The sequence below is a fragment of the Eriocheir sinensis genome, unplaced genomic scaffold (genome assembly GCF_024679095.1).
Source record: "Eriocheir sinensis breed Jianghai 21 unplaced genomic scaffold, ASM2467909v1 Scaffold193, whole genome shotgun sequence".
NCBI classification, from domain to species: domain Eukaryota; kingdom Metazoa; phylum Arthropoda; class Malacostraca; order Decapoda; family Varunidae; genus Eriocheir; species Eriocheir sinensis.
The window spans coordinates 507359-522158 of record NW_026111328.1 but is presented as its reverse complement, the minus strand read 5'-3'; the positions used below and the strand labels follow the sequence as shown (position 1 = coordinate 522158).

Here is a 14800-nt window from a genome sequence, read left to right as displayed (position 1 = left end):
CACCAGGTAAGACTTTCTTAGAGGTTGTATTAGACTTTCCATGGGTAGTCTGATGAGCCTGGTGATAGTTTGGCAAAGCTTGCACATACCCACACCAGGTAAGACTTTCTTAGAGGTTGTATTAGACTTTCCATGGGTTGTTTTATGAGCCTAGTGATAGTTTGGCAAGGCTTCTGCACCATCAACGTAAATAACATCCCAGAAGACCCGACTCGGCTCCTCTGTGACCTTCATTCCCTCTTAAGTTTTTCCTCTTTTCTCTCTCCCTCTTTCGCCTTCCCTTCCTCCTCCCTTCTTCCCCTCCTCTATGTGTTTCTTATTGTGCCCTCACACGTGCTGCTCTTTATCCGTTTTTCCTTCTTCCTGTGTCTTCCTCCCCCCTCCTCCTCCTCCTCCTCCTTCCTCTTCCTCTTCTTACTCCTCCTCCTGGACTTCTCTTTTTTCTCTCACACAACACACATATTATCATTTACTTTCTTTGTTTCTCTGTTTTACTCAATTCTTGCTTCCTCTCCCTCTCCTCCTCCTCCTCCTCCTCCTCCTCCTCTTCCTCGCCTCTTCCCACAGTCCACTCTCACCATCTCTTTCCATCACCTAACAGATTTTGTTTTTATGATGAATTTTTCCTTATTCCTTAAGCTTTGTCTCATTGTATGCCTTTTCCTCAAATCTCGTCGAATTTCTTCTATTTTATCCTTCATTTCCCCCAGCCTTCTCTTCCCACCCTGTCCGTGACACACTATTCATCTTCTCTTTTCCCTCACACATTTGTTCGCATCTTCTCTTCCTCCTTCCTCCCCTCCTCCTCTTCCCTAGCCCCTTCCACAGCGAATTACGTGACCAATTTCAGGCTGAACACAAGAAGGGAAGGGGAAGAGAGGGAAAGGGGAAGAGAGAGACAGGGGAAGGGATTGAAAGGGGAAGGGAGGGAATAGGAGAGGAAGGAAAGAGGGGAGAGGGGAAGGGGATGGGGGGAGGAAAGAGGGAAAGAGAGGAAAGAGGGAAGAGAAAGGGAGGAAAGAGTGGAAGGACGCCTAAAGAGGGAGGAAGGTATTGCTGTCTTTATTGTTAGAGAGAGAGAGAGAGAGAGAGAGAGAGAATTACATAGAATTACATAGAAAATCAGACCACACAGACCCCATGGTCCAGACTAGGTGGTCTGTCCTTACCTGGCACAGGAGATACCGTGATCATGAAGGCGGTTTTCCCAGGGCGAGGCCCGCCATTGCACTCCGGCGGTGCTGACCCCTGCGATTAACCCAAATGTGGTTAACTCGAGTGCGAAATTTACCTAAGTGATTTTACATTAATCAGATGGCTCCAAAACGTTGCTTTTCTACTCTAGTTAATATTAAGTTCAAGGAAGTGACGGTCAAGCTTGTTTTTAAAGGAGTCAATCATGTTACACTAGACCACTGATGGTGGGAGCTTATTCCATTCTCGCACTATAACGTTGGTGAAGAAAAATTTGGTGCAGTCTGAATTTACTTGTCTACATTTGAGTTTTATGCCATTGTTCCTCGTTCGCAAAGTGTCATCGATCATATACAAATTTGTTCTGTCTACATTCGTGAAACCATTAAGTATTTTAAAACATTCGATCAGTTTTCCTCGGAGGCGACGTTTCTCAAGAGAGAACATGTTAAGGGTGGAAAGCCTTTCTTCGTAGGATTTGTTGCGCAAGGAAGGGATATTTTTTGTTGCTCGACGCTGAACACCTTCTAGTTTAGCAATGTCCTTTGCATGGTGGGGAGACCAAAACTGTACCGCATATTCCAAGTGGGGTCTGACTAAACTATTGTAGAGCGGAAGTATTACATCTTTATTCTTGAATAAAAAGTTTTTTTAATGAAGCCCAATATTCTGTTCGCTTTATTTGCTGCATCGATGCATTGATGTGAGAATTTGAGGTTTGACGCGATTTTGACCCCCAGGAGAGAGAAATTCATATGTTGTCTCCTGTAGCAGGCTGGGTAAGGAGTCTCCCCCTCCTCCTCCTTCAGTATTGGCCCAATAGCAACTGTAAATGGCGAATCCACAAATGATAAGGAAATCGCTAACATATTGAATGATTTTTTTGCCTCTGTTTTTACAAAAGAAATCTTATCCGAAAGGCAACCGGAAGCCCCTAGACATATTAATGACACATCCTTGAGTAGTATTAGCGATATTGTAGAAAGTGATATAGTACAAATTATCGAAAATATTAAAGTAAACAAAACGCCCGGCCCAGACAAATATCCCCGCGTATTCTTAAAGAGGCAAAACATCAGATCAGCAAGCCCCTCTTGAGCACATTCTCAAAGTCGCTAAACACAGGAAAAGTACCACTGGAAAGGACACTCGCTAACGTAACTCCTATCTTTATAAAAGGCGACAAGTCCCAACCAGGTAATTATCGACCGATCAGTCTAACGTCAATCGTGTGCAAACAAAGCGTTCCTGTTTGACTAACCTCGATTTCTTCAACTACATCTTTATTAATGTGTACGATGAAAGTCAATCAGTAGACATTGTATATTTGGACTTTCAGAAAGCATTTGACAAAGTCCCTCACAATCGCCTACTTAGTAAATTGCAGGCTCACGGTATAACTGGTAATATTCATAAGTGGCCCAAAGACTGGCTTACCGACCGTAAACAGAGAGTTGTTATGAATGGTATATCATCTGACTGGCGAGACGTCAAAAGCGGTGTTCCACAGGGGTCGGTGTTGGGACCTGTTCTGTTTTTAGTGTACGTAAATGACTTTGACGAGAGGCCATCGTGTAAAATATCGAAATTTGCCGACGACACAAAAATAGCCAGCAGAGTTACTACGACAATGGATCCCCCCGCAACAAGAGGACGAGGAGGAAGGAGGTCTCGCGAAACAGCGCAACATGCCGCCCAGACCACGGCACCAAACTAACGCCCCAAACCCAACATAAAATTAAAGTACTTCATGATAAAAACTTAAAAAGTCGGGTTATTATCCTTGCTAGTTATTTAAAAAGCTAGCTACTGTCGGTATGGTGCTGTTCTTGTACCGGTCAGCTCAGGTTCTGATGGGGACCAGCTTCTTTGGGCGGCGTACTGCTCGACGGGGCCTCGGGGCTTCGGGAGGGAGCAGGTGTCTGTGGCGTGGGTTGTGAAGTAGCCTGGTGCCGAGCCTCTGAAGCTGAAGGGTCAGGAGGTTCGGAATGGAGAGAAGGTTCAGTTGGGTGATGGCTTCATTGTAAATTGTGTAGTTCGACCCCATGATGCTTACAATTGCCCTCTTCTGTACTTTTTCCCGTTTCTTTGTTTGTGTGTTGTTGAGGGATACGACCAGAGTGGAGAGGCGTAGCACAGCCTTGGCAGGATGAATGTGGTGTAGACATGTGTCAGGTCGGAGGTAGTGACGCCAAATTTCTTGAGAGTGCGGAGCATGTGCAGTCTGTATGAGGTGGCGGAGATCGTAGTGTTGGTGTGAGGGTCCCAGCTGAGCTTGTCGTCGAGGAGGATGCCAAGTAGTTTAGTGGTGTGCACAGCTTCCAGGATGTGATCACCGAGCTTGAGTGTTGGGGGTGGAGTAGGTGTAATGGCCAGGTCGAAGTGCATGACTATTGTTTTCTTCCTGTTAATGGTGACGGAATAGTCTTGGGCCCAGGCCTGCAGGGTGTTGAGATCATTTTGAAGGGAGGTGTAGTATGGTGAAGTGTTGTTAATTGCTGCAGCTATTGTGGAATCGTGTGTGTGTGTGTGTGTGTGTGTGTGTGTGTGTGTGTGTGTGTGTGTGTGTGTAGGACAATAATAACAGTAATGTGAAAAGAATAGTTTGTGTGAATTTTCTTTTTTATAGAAGTTTGCAGTAAGTCGTTCAAACTTAAGTGAAGCGAGGTAGATTGAACAAAATAACAAGTTTTCTACTCGGGCGGAACGAGTAAGACGAGAGCTAGAAAATCCAAGTTATATTTTTAGTATCTACTCGGTGCAACAAATTAAGACAAACGCTCAAGGTGCAAACTATTATAAAAATATGAAGTGCCACGATTTGTATAGTACTTCAACGCAATAAAATTAATGAAACGTGCAGGAAGTTTTTTAGCTCATCCCGCCATATTAAGAAAAAAATGACAAGGGCTTTTTTATCATCCCGCGCAGGAAAATTATTGAGTATTTGAAAAAAGGTCACGGTTTATTTCTGCCTTGGGGGACCCAATCAAAACAAGAAACAGAAATATCAGTTTTTGTAGCGCCAGGATGTAAAATGAAACAGTGAGTCGTGAAAACATAAATACAAACAGATTCAAGACAAAGGAAGAAAAAATGTGGACCTTGGGCGTTGGGAGGCACAAGTAGTAACATCACTCCACCGGGCGAAGAAAAGATGTGGACCTCAGGTGTTGGGAGGCTCAAGTAGTAACATCACTCCACCGGGCGAAGAAAAGATGTGGACCTCAGGTGTTGGGAGGCTCAAGTAGTAACATCACTCCACCGGGCGAAGAAAAGATGTGGACCTCAGGTGTTGTGAGGCTCAAGTAGTAACATCACTCCACCGGGCGAAGAAAAGATGTGGACCTCAGGTGTTGGGAGGCTCAAGTAGTAACATCACTCCACCGGGCGAAGAAAAGATGTGGACCTCAGGTGTTGGGAGGCTCAAGTAGTAACATCACTCCACCGGGCGAAGAAAAGATGTGGACCTCAGGTGTTGGGAGGCTCAATTAGTAACATCACTCCAGCGGGCGAGAGTAACTCAGATCGAGTCTTTACTCCTTATGTCTCCTCATACAAAAGATGGGTGATGGAGACATGGTTCGGTTCAAGGCCTGGGTATCAGGTGATGGAATGCTCAAGTGGCAACATCACCTAACCGGCCTGGAGAAAATATCATTAAACCTTTACTTTCTATCCCTCTTACTCAGAAAAAAAAGGTTATAGAGATTTGGTGCGATTCAAGCCAGAAATATTAAAAAAAACGTACATTTCAAGTGATGGAAAACTCAGGAAACATCAGTGAACCAGCCAAGGGTAACTATGATTGAACCTTTACGCTTTCCTTCCTCTTCGTCAAAAAAGTAAGGGAGAGACTTGGCTCGACTCTATCCAGGAATATAAAGGTCATGGTTCTCAGGTGATGGAAGACTCAGGAAACATCACTGAACCGGCCAACTGCGGCTAGGATTGAACCTCTACTTTCAGCTCTCCTTCTTAATGGAAAAATATATGAGTCGTAGAGTTACGGCTCGATTCAAGCCAAAGATATATAGAGCTTCGTTCTCAGGCGATGGGAGGCTCAAGTTACATCACAACTGGTGAAGAGGATCTAACCTTAAACTCGACATTAATATCATATGAATACAATGCAGCTCACTTCTCTCGATCTTGCTTTCGCCCTCAGGCATTAGGGAAACAAGACCAGAGAACGCCTCCACATTGAACCGAAAGAGAAATTATGAAGATAAGTAGTCGATTGGTTACAAATTATGAAAAAAACGGAAGCAAGGAAACGAAACAAAAAACACAATGAAAAATCGGAAAAGGGTTGGAAAGAATATGACAACAGATGAACGACATACAGAAAAAGGAGAGAAAAGGGGAATTCAAAACAGGAAGATGATGTAAAAATCGTCATTTCCGCGAGGCCTCAATACACGGACGAGCAGCAGGACAGTTCCGCCTCGCGCCGCCCCTCGGAGCAGCGGTGTGGCTAATGCAAGAAGCAGTTTCGCGCGCTGGGCCCCCGAGACCACGCCGGAGGGATGGGACGGAGTACAGAAGCAGGGCGTGGTCAGGGAGGGAGCCCGGGAGGAACGGTTAACAGAGTAAGCTGAAAGGTTACACGCTGAGACCAGCAGAGTGTCTCACAGGTGTCAAGGCTCCGGGGGGATTAAGGTCGATGGCTACTAAAGGCTCGCGGTCACCGTCAGTATTTTATCGATTTGGTGGAAAAAATTGGCTGGGCGCTGGTAATCACTAGGCTCTCCTAATAGTACTGTTTTGGGGAATTTATAAGGTCTGCTACGCTGTGTTACTCGAATAAATGAAGGTTTGGTTAATACTAGATGTTAAGAGTCCAATCGCTTGTTGTTTTATCGTAGGTGAAAGGAAGTGCTAATCGCTAAAATCTATCAATCCTACTTTTCGGAGTTTAGGTTTGCTACGTTCTGTAAGCGCTTTGGTCGACTAGGCGATAGTTTGATTTATTATGGAAGTTAATTAAGAGTTCAATAGTCTTTTATCGGCGGTAACAAGAGAAGCCGCTAGTAAATCTAGTAATATTGCTACTTATCGGAATCTAGGCTGCTTTTTGCACTTTATAAGCACTTAGTCGAATAGGCGATGATTTAGTTCAGCCCACAAGTTAGGAGTCTCATAGTTTTCAGGCCAATGCGAGTAAGCCGCACTAACATACCTAATCATTGAGGCTGCGAGGCTAGGCGTTGAGGCCACTCTGTCCCCGGGGTGGCTTGGGTCCCGGAGGACTGGTCAGGGGTGCTGACGAGCGATGGCTGGCAGAGGTGGACACAGACTTTAGTTCATCAGGTCAAAGGTCACTTACTCAGTCCAACATAGCGGGTAAAGAATAAGGATGCTAAAACAATTATGGCAGAGTGAGTAGTGAGTCGCCGCGCGGGTCTGAGGTGCTGCGCCTTGCTCGCGAAAACGCTGAATCGACATGGCTGGCCGAGCCAAGAACTCGGTGGAGTTCTGTTACGTTTGTGCGGATCCCACAGGCGATAAGTGGATAGGGTGCTGTCTGTGCCCTAAGTGGTGTCATGTGAAGTGTGCTCATCTGTCTGGAATTATGTCGGAAAATATATATAAAGTAAATTGGATTTGCAACCCATGCCTTCATAAAGCATCTCTGGCTACCAAAATTGTGGAAAAAATGGAAAAATTCAAGCTGGAATTATCTAAGGAAATATCAGAAGTGAAACAAGAAGTTGAGTCACAAGCGGTCAGTGTGAAGGAGGAGCTGGGGGAGGTGGTGCAGGATGTGGCGGACGTCTTGCAACGGGCTGAACATGTGGAGTCAGCAGATGCAACTTGGGCTGAGGTCACCAAACGTAAGAGGAAAGTTAAGAAGAATTTACTTGTTGTCAAGGCCTCGGAACAAGATAAAAAGGCTACAGAGTTGAAAAGTGAAGTTTCTGAAGCATTACTTGGCATTCAGATTACCGATTCAAGATTTACAATTGGAGGTAATATTATAATGAACTTTGATGATGAGGATATGAGGAATGAGGCAGCCCAAAAATTGCAATCTGTGGAGAAAGTCAGTACTAAAAGTGTGGGAAAACTGAGGCCAAAGATCGTAATGTGCACATGGAGGAGACTGGGGATAAGATAATTGAGACACTGCTTAAAAGAAATGACTTCCTACGCTCCATTCCACAAGTTGAGGAGAAAATTGAGAAAATTTTTAGTAAGCCTGCTGCCGGTGGCACAGCACATTATATCCTGAAATGTGACCCAATGGTTAGAGAGCTAATCTACAAGCACCATGATGGAATAAAACTTGAATGGGGGGTGTATACTGTGAGAGACAGATACCATGCAATAATATGTTATCATTGTCAAAGATATTGTTATGCCGGACGTGTTACTTGGGTTCCGTGTCGCCGTCAGGAGACTCCGTGGGAGGGAGATATGTAAACACTTTGCACAGTTTCTGTAGTTTAATATTCTTCTTTAGTATAGTACACTTCACTCTGACTCTTCACTTACCACTAGCTTACTATGACTGGGACTGACTCTCTCTCGCCCTCTTCTCCTATATATATCCAGAACAGTACAGTCTAGAATATTACAGTATATTTCAGATCATACAAGAACATGTAGCAAAAATATATGCGAGTTGGCAACACTTCCCGCCTGGCGCCTGGCCGCGCCCCGTGGGGCGCGGACGGCTCGCCTTCCTCCCCGCCCCTTTGCTCGTTTCTCCGGGAGCCTTCTAGAGGCCTATGGTCGCCGGGGGAAGCTTCCAGCACAACACTCTCCCCCCCTCTTAATTGTGATCGTCCCGATCACACACTTAACTATGTACAAACATAAGAGAATTAATCAAAAACATAATAATCGTCGTATCGCTGTGGACGCCTGCGTTGTCTCTGTCTTCTGTTCGTTGCCTCCTGCGCGTCTGTCTCTTGGTGCGCCTCGTCGTCGTCCGCTTCTTGGGGTGTCCCTGGAACATCTGCCGAAGCCGTGAGGTTATCTCCCTCGGCTGAAAGGGCCAGGAGGGCCTACGTCGTCGTCGACCTCCTCTCGGTCCTGGACGTCCCTTGCGTTTTCGACGGCTGGTGGGTGTCTGTAGTTGTTCCAGGTGTAGTTTCCCGGACCGTGGTACCTCCATAGGCGGTTGACGTGGACAACTTTCGGCTTGGTCTTTTCCGTTCTCCGGATTCGGTAAGTCACGTCGGAGAGGCGTTCTAGCACAGTGTAAGGGCCTTCCAGGGGCTCTGTAACTTCGGAGACTGTCCTTTCTTCCTCTGCGGGTTGTAAAGCCAGACTCGGTCTCCTTCCTTGAAGTCAACGTGGCTTGCCCTCATATTGTAACCGCGCTTCATGGCCTCCCGGAGAACTTCAAGGCACCACGGACTTGATGGTGCACCTCTTCCAGCCGTTCCTCTAGTTGACGGGGAAAACTGGAGGCGTCCTTTGGAAGGCTTTCCCCAGGAGGCCTTCCTGTCAGTAGGTCCACCGGCAATCGCAGCTCACGTCCAAACATCAGTTTTGCCGGTGAATACCCGTAGTCTCGTGGGCGGCAGACCTGTAGGACATGAGAAGCTCAGGCAGCTTCTGATAACATGAATAGTGAGCATTGTTGCACTGCTTGGCCAACTCCAGGCCCAACGTCCAATTAAACCTCTCACCATTCCATCTGACTGTGGGTGCAGAGGGTGGTCCGGGTCTTCTTGATACCCAGAAGCTTGCAGCACTCAGCAAGGACTGTTGACTCAAAATTCCTTCCCTGGTCGGAATGGAGCTCGTTAGGCACACCGAAGCGACAGAAGAACTCCTCCACCAAAACCTTGGCGATGGTAGTGGCTTCCTGGTCAGGGATGGCGTAGGCTTCCGGCCACTTGGTGAAGTAATCCATTGTGACACAGATGTACCTATTTCCGTTCGTCGTCAGAGGCAAGGGTCCTGCTATATCCACTGCCACCCGTTCCATGGGGGCTCCAACCTGGTATAGTTGCAGTGGGGCACGGTGACGCTTCTTGGGGCCCTTCTTTGCACAGCACACCTCACACGCGTGACACCATTCTTCCACGTCCTTCCTCATGCCAACCCAGTAGAACCTTTGGCGCAGGCGACTCAGTGTCTTCTTTACCCCTAGGTGTCCGCTGGTGATGTTGTCGTGCATTTCTTTCCAGACGCCTTCCCGGGACTTCACAGGTAACACCGTGGACCAGTAGTGGTCAAGACCATCATGAGAGACCCAGCGTCGCTGCAACACCCCGTCGTCTATCCGAAGAGTGTCCCACTGAGTCCAGTAATTCTTGGTGGTAGGGCTTTCTCTCGAGATTACTTCCCACCCAGGTCGCGTTGACGACTGACTCAGCCACTCCATAATTGGTCTCAGATCTCGGTCCTCCCGCTGCAGTTTTCCCAAGTCTTCCCATGGCACCTCCGCTGTCTGTTCCACTTGGCAACCCGTCGTGGTGGTTCTCCTGCACATTGATATCTTCGGGGCATATACAGGACAGACTGGTCGTTGCCCCCGTGAACCAGTTCTCCTTCTTCCCCCGCCCAAGTGGTGGTCCCTCGCCGGGGGCACATTTTTCCGACACTCATTCTTCCAGTGCCCCTTTTTTCCACAGGTCCAGCACTTGGGTCCTTCCCTGGGCTTCTTCTTAGCGCCACCTTCATATTCTTTCTTCCTCTTATAGCATTCGTTCTCCTTGTGCCCAACCTTCTCGCAGTACCAGCACTTTCCTTGGAACCTGTCTGTGTCGCTGACAGCGCCCTTTCGTGCCCTAAAGCCAGAAGTCGAGTCGTCCCTGAAGCTTGACAAGCTAGACCTAACAAAGGACTCAAACTCCATGGCACGTGCCAGAGCTTCCTGCATTGATGTTGGCTTAGCTTGGTTCACTTGTATCTTCAGCTGAGGGCTGTCCAGGGCATCGATGAATTGATCACGCAGCAAAACCGTCAGCAGGTCAGGGGTGGCACCTGGGTATGCCTTGTGCGCCATGCTCTCAAGGTCCTGAGCGAGTTCCTGAAGAGACTCGCCGCGCCTCCTGTTGCGGGTTCTGAACCTAACCCTGAAGAGCTCGTTCTGGTGCTTGGTCCCATATCGTTGCTCCAGCGCCTGTGCCAGCCCGCTGTAGCTGCCCTTTGTCGCATTGTCGAGCTGAGCAAGGACCTCCAGCGCCGCCCCTTTCAGGCTAGTGGCCAGCTGTACCGCGCACTCTTGGTCATCCCATCCGTTCCGAGCTGCCAACAGCTCAAACTGAGCGCGTTAAGCCTCCCAGGAGACCTTGCCATCAAACTCCTGAGGCTTCTTTCTAACAGGCGAACCCAGCAGACCCATGGGGCTGGCGGAACTTCTTGTGGGGATAAACTCAGGCGAAACAGGGCTCAAACTACCCCGGACTTGCGTAGGAGAAGCATCTTGGGTACAACTAGCCCCTGCAGGCACTGGCTGTCCGTTTCCAGCCAAGCAGTCTTCAAGGGCCTTCACTCTGTCACTTACGTCACAAACTGCCTGTTCAGTACGGTTCACCTTTCCCTGCACTTCTAATATTTCTTTGTGTGTCGTCTCCCGTACCACCTCCATCTCTTGTTGAAGATTTGTGTGTTCTTTCTCCACTTCTATCAGGCGTTGTCCCAAGTTCGTGGTTACATCAGTCATTTCTCTTCGCACTGACTCACTTCCATCTTGTACTGCTTTAAGCTGTAGCTGTAATCCTGTGAAGCGATCTTCTAGTTGTTCTTTGAGTTCTTGGAGTGTTCCTTCTTGTTGTTGCTGTGCTCTTTCTTGTTGTTCTTTGAGTTCTTGGTGTGCTCTTTCTTGTTGTTCTTTGAGTTCTTGGAGTGCTCTTTCTTGTTTCTCCCCCTGTAGTCTCAAGGCTTCCAAAAGTTCAGTCAACATGTCGTCCCTCTGGGCAGCTTGGGAACGAGTCTCCATGGCGAAAAACAAATGCCTACACTCCTGACACCAGTGTTATGCCGGACGTGTTACTTGGGTTCCGTGTCGCCGTCAGGAGACTCCGTGGGAGGGAGATATGTAAACACTTTGCACAGTTTCTGTAGTTTAATATTCTTCTTTAGTAGTACACTTCACTCTGACTCTTCACTTACCACTAGCTTACTATGACTGGGACTGACTCTCTCTCGCCCTCTTCTCCTATATATATCCAGAACAGTACAGTCTAGAATATTACAGTATATTTCAGATCATACAAGAACATGTAGCAAAAATATATGCGAGTTGGCAACACTTCCCGCCTGGCGCCTGGCCGCGCCCCGGGGGGCGCGGACGGCTCGCCTTCCTCCCCGCCCCTTTGCTCGTTTCTCCGGGAGCCTTCTAGAGGCCTATGGTCGCCGGGGGAAGCTTCCAGCACAACAATATGGTCATATTGAGTCCAAATGCACTGTCAAGGCCAATGGTGAGAACCCAGTATGTTATAAATGTGCAGGAGAGCATAAAGCCAAAGACTGCCCCGGGACTGAGAGCATTTGTATAAATTGTGTGAGGTACAAGAAGTCTGAAGTTAATCACTCGGCGAATAACCAGTGTTGAGTAGTTTTTCAGACTGATATTGAGAGAATTCGTAACATAACCGATCATGGCTACTAATTCCTCAGATACAAAGATAAAATGTTGTCTGGTAAACGTTCAGTGTGTGGGAAATAAAACTCTAGATATCCGTGATCTCATCAAAGAAAAGGATCTTGACATTTTAGCGGTAACTGAGACATGGCTAAATGACTACGACGTCGCCAAGATTCGTGAGATGACGCCAGTAGCCTAACTCGTACCTCTCTACATGTTCCGAGGGAGACAAGAAGGGGTGGTGGTGTTGGGATCTTTCTTTCGAATTATTTTAAGAAGATTCGGAGAAAAGCATCAGAAAGGTGGGATACCTTTGAATTAGTGCAAGTCATCTGTGAAATTGATAGAAGGAAATGCACCTTTATTGTGGTGTATCGACCTCCGGATACAAGAGCAGAGGTCTTTATTGATGAATTCGCACACTTTGGAGTCTGTGGATATGGTGAGTGCAAATGTGTTCATCTGTGGTGACTTTAACCTATGGATTGATGATCCTGAAAATTCTTCTGCCATGGCCTTCATTGAGATGATGGACAGTTTCAACCTGATTAATAAAGTGAACGAGATGACTTCTTTAGGGGGTCATGTGCTAGACTTGGTTTTCAGCGATATAGACGGTGATCTAGTGCAAGGGGGGGGTGTTGATGAAATATGTTGTATGTCCCCGGTGCATAAATTGGTAACCTTTGAAAATTCATACGTGAGGGAAGCAGTGCAGAGAAAAAAGATTACGTTCAGATTGCGAAAGAATTTTCAACCAGAAATATTGATTAACTCTGTAATACAGGAAATTAATATTAATTGTCGTGAAATCTGTGAACATGGCTCGGTGTTACGTGGAAATTGTGCTACCTGCCTGGTTAAGCTATATAATGGTTTAGCTAAAGATGAGTATAACAGCCTCTGTCCTCTGAGTGAAAAGGAGATAGTGTTGAGAGATCATGCACCTTGGTTTAATGCGGAAATACTGTGGCAAAAAGAGAGAAGAAGAAAAAGAAAGACTGTGGCGTAGGCAAAAAACAGATGAGGCAAGAAGAGCATACCAGGATGCGAGAAACAAAGAAAACCGGCTTGTGATAAAACGGAAAAGAGAATACTATCGGAAAAAGGTTGTGGAGGCAGGACCTAGCATCAATAAATTATATAAGGTGCTTGACAGTTTAACTGGAAACAGAAAGGTTAACAAGCTTCCGGATGGTTTCTCGGATGAAGTGCTGGCAAATATGTTTTTTAGTCTTTTTTGACCAGAAAATTGAGAGAGTTATCATGAACTTTAGAGGCGACCGCGGTTACCATGGATCCGCTGTGGAAACTCCAGTCCCTGAAATAAAGTTAACAAGCTTTCAACAAGTGGATGTGGCTGTGGTGAAAACTATCACACACAGGTGAACCTGACGTACTGTGATGACGATCCCTTGCCGATAAGTGACATCATTAAGAGTGGAAACTTTAGTGATTTCTTAAATATTATGACTGTGATGGTTAACACTAGTATCGAAAACAAGACTTTCCCTGAGAGTGAGAAAGCGGCGATCGTGAAACCTATCGTTAAAAGTAAACTGGACCCACAGTGTTTAGTTCCTTTAGACCAGTATCCAACTTGACGTTTCTATCTAAGATACTTGAAAATGTGATCTTAAATCAGCTAATGGAGCATTTGCTAGTGGTGCAGGCCTTACCGGATAATGAATCTGCCTACAAGAGGCTTTACTCAACTGAAACTACTTTCTGTTCGGTGGTAAACAACTTGCTTGTGCTTATGGATGAAGGGAAGTGTGGTGTTCTGATTTTGTTAGACTTGAGTGCTGCGTTTGACACGGTGGAGCACAGTCTATTGCTTCAGGATTGCAAGAATATTGGAATTGAGGGTGGCGCGCTGGATTATCTGAGGAGTTACCTTGAGAACAGAGCTGACTGTGTGCAAATAGATAAATCGTTCTCCACTCATAAACTTTTGCAAAGAGGAGTCTCCCAGGGAAGTGTACGGGGTCCAATTTTATTCTGTGTTTATACTATCGGTCTCTCACATTTCCTAAGAAGGCATGAAGTTGACTTTAAACTGTATGCTGATGATACACAGTTCTATTTGTCGCTGAGTGACGTGGAAAACACTGAAGATAAGCTGAGCAGAATTATGGATGATGTCGGGAAATGGATGAATTCTAAGCAACTGAAGCTGAATGAGGATAAAACTGAATGCTTGATTGTGGGGAAGAACAAGGATGTCAGGAGGCTAGATGTTTCCACTCTTCGGATAAAAGATGACACTAGGACTGTAAAAAAGTCAGTCAAAGATTTAGGTGTGATACTTGACTGCACTCTATCATTCAAAGAACAGACCAGTCAGGTGGTGAGAACGGCAGGCTACCATCTCAGAAATATTGCATTTGTCAAGAAATACCTGGATGATAATACCATGAAGATGCTTATATATAATCATGTAACTAGTAAGCTGGATTATTGTAACTCCCTTTATTATGGCCTTCCTAAATATCTGCTGAAGAAACTACAACTGGTTATGAACAGAGCTGCATTTGATTTAATTTCAGGATATAAGCTACGTACGGGGAAATTAACCTTCCTCCTCTTCATCGTGGGGCAAGAACGAGGAGGGATTGGGAGGAAAAGAAAGGGGAGGAGGGAGGGAAAGTTGGGGAGGGAGGGAAAGCTGGAAAGCAAGATTCATGTTTTTTCATCTTTTCTTCTCTTCGTCGTATTTTTCTGTTCTTTTCCCTGATTTTCTTTCCTCCTGACTTTGGTAGAGTTAGCCACAGCCTGAAACACAAGAAAACACACCAAACAGATATGCCAGGAAAAAAAAACAATTATACATGTGCTCCCTTGCAGAGGTGCCAAGTCTTCATCCTCACCACCATCTATCCTCCATTTTCTGGCCCATAACTATTACAACGAACCATCAACAATTAACAAATATAACGAGAAATACAAGTAAATTTTACAAATGGGGTTGAGGGGGTAGTTTTTAGGTGTACACTTGGCATATGACGGTGAAAATGTGGCCGCCTTGCATCGCCTCCTCCTCCTCCTCCTTCC

At 46.2% G+C, this 14800-nt stretch overlaps 1 pseudogene; it reads left to right on the top strand.

The window, feature by feature from the left end:
- The first annotated feature begins 1161 nt into the window (after positions 1–1161).
- Positions 1162–1292, top strand: LOC126990718 (U1 spliceosomal RNA; annotated as a pseudogene).
- Positions 1293–14800: the final 13508 nt, after the last annotated feature.